Consider the following 2853-nt stretch of genomic DNA (forward strand, 5'->3'; position numbering starts at 1 on the left):
CCCCCCCGCTTCTCTGGAGTAAATGCTAGCTGGGCTGATGGCCAAAAATTAAATTACCTTTTTTCTTTTTTCCTTCTAGATGTGTGTAGTGTCACCTTAGATCGTGCTTCCCCTCTTTTAGGAGGAGTATGATGATGCATATGCTCATATCCAGCAGAACATGATCATTGGTTGCTTTACGTTTACATTAGCATTTACCAAGTCATATGAATATGTCTGGCATAACTGGAACAGCTGAGCTAGTGGGTTTTGGTCATAGAGAAAGATTTGTGTTGTATATTCTAATGAAAATGCTTTTTTGATGTATTTGTATTATTTTCTGCTTATTCCCCATGGGCTTAATTCATCATTTCTTTACCCTGGTTTTACTGTGAAGTCAGTGTGAAGCTCCAGTCAGAACTGGGCTGGGAAAGCAAGACATCAGGGCTACAACATTGAAGAAATACTTTGAGATGTGTGTGATTACTTTCTTTGGAGGTCTGCGTTCCTCTAAGAGCCGTTCGCTCATACCATTCAGGGTGATGTGGCTGTGTTGCTGCTAATTCACTGTGCCAGTATTTGACCAGGAAAAAGAGAGTAATGATAGCAAGAAAAGTATTGAACTGCAGGGAGGCAGGAATGGTATCTCGGGGATCAGTGTTAGGTCTGGACTGATGATAAACTGTCTTGTGACTTACCTGGAAGGAGACAACGGCGTGTTGATAAAACTTACAGAATATATTACATTGGGAACTATGCACCAGTGTCAAGCCCATACAGAGGTTAGAATATGGGCAAATGATAACAAAGGCTCACAAAACACATAAAATATGAAAATGTTGCCTGCGGGGACTAGAAATCCTCATTTGTCTCTCCCTCCAGTGATACCTGCAGTAATTGTAAAAATTAAACGCGATAGACCAAGATTGGTCAACTTTGCTGACAGAATCTAACTGCCAGTAATGGAATTATTTATATTTTAGATACTGAATGTGAATTCTTTGCTACAGGACAACTTCTTTGCTACAGGACTTCTTCTTGCAAAGCTGTGGTGGTCAAGGGAGACTATCTTGTCTGTGCATGCAGAAGCTTTGGATATGGTGGTCATTACATTACTCAAACTCTGCCTTTTGCCAGTCCAGCTTATTTTGTGGGAGAGAGGGAGCACATGCACTCTGCCGGCTGAGGTGTTGCAGATAAGAATATTTCATGGCTGTGATTACATAGTCAGAGTTAAACAAACAAATAAAATCTAGAATTGTCCTACTGGCAAAATAATTCTACACAGAGCTGGTGTTAGTTGGTTTAGGATAGGAATTTTAGGTAGTTTGAATCACTACGATTTGTAACTAATTTTACATAATGAACTATTGTCCATAAATCAAAATCTTCTTTGTGCTGGGCTCTGAAGACAGAGATGCTAGTTCAGCATTTTGATGGTTCTGGATTGCTCTATAAGCATCTGTTTCTGATCAATGTTCAGCCACTTTTTGTTAGGAGCCTACAGTTAGGTAGTCTGACAGTACATATCTATATTTTAAGCCACAGATGTGAGTAAGGTTAATTTTTGTTAGCAGATATGCTCTCTTAGTAGCTAACTTGCTACTTAAGTGTCAGTTAGTGTGTGCCTGCCAGCTGAGGGAGGATGGCAGCTGCTTGCTTGGGCTAATAAAGGAGAACTGAGCAAAACCGTAAAAATGTGGGATGATAAATTAACACCCTGATGAATAACCTTTATTCTTATCGACAAACCTAGTGCCTGTATTTCTAATGCTTTTAACCATCTGGAATCTTAACAAATGTGTTTTCTAAATGAGAATAGTACAGTTTTATAAAGTTGCTGTTATTACTACAGGTACTCACTTGTCGGAGCACCATGGCTTGATGGTCTTTTATGTGCAAGAAAATTCATTGCCTGCACCACTGTAAATTTGCAGGACATGTGCCATTTTAAAATGTCAGGAAGTTAAGTGGGGTCTGTAAACATTTCTAGGCAGATTTTAATTCCTTTGAATCTTTGTTTGAACATTCTGAATGGAAACATCCATGTGTTTTTATTACATTGTGACTTGATTAATCACAGCCAGTTGAACACCAAATTATAGTACCAAGATACCTAAACACTGAAGAGCTTTTAGGAGAGAGAATTCTGAATACTGACAGAATTAAGTGTTGCGTTTTCTGATTAAGATTGCTATGGTGCAGATGCTAATGCTGCCTCTGCTGATTAAAACAAATTGTAAATAATGCTTGTAGAAAATTCTCTGAAAGCCACAATTGCCTTAGTGGTTATTTTCATGGCCATATGCATCCATTTTAAAGGGCACTTAAGATCTCTACAGCTGACTCCAAAAAAAGGAAATAGAATAAATCGCAGTTTAATCGGTACCTTAATTTCTTCAAAGACAAAAACCTTTAAGGTCTTTAAGATGGAAATGCTGGATCTTCCAAAGCATTTCTTTATTTAAACTTAAATTTTATATAAAGATATAAAGATATAAGATATATAAAGATATAAAGATTCCAAGATATTTTTGCTTGCCTCTCTGATGCACAAATATAACTATGAACAGTCTGATCTCTTGGCAGTATCTGGTCTGTCTTGCTCACAATACACATAGGGCCCTATAGGGGCCTCTTTTCATTAGGCTGGACGCTTTATTATTAAAACTAAAAGCACCCCAGTGATGGTGAGCATGAGCAGCACCATCAAGCTACTCAGCCTGTAGCAGCAGCCACACAAGGGAGCCTGGTGCTCTGTAAATTTTTGCTGCTCCCTTTGTTAGAAGATTCTGGGCTGGACCTCAGCTGCTGCATTCATGAGAAGTAAATATGCAAATGTGGGTTTTGTCTCACTGATAGGGGACATGTGTT

This window comes from Calidris pugnax, unplaced genomic scaffold (genome assembly GCF_001431845.1).
Source record: "Calidris pugnax isolate Ruff unplaced genomic scaffold, ASM143184v1 scaffold398, whole genome shotgun sequence".
Taxonomy (NCBI): Eukaryota; Metazoa; Chordata; class Aves; order Charadriiformes; family Scolopacidae; genus Calidris; species Calidris pugnax.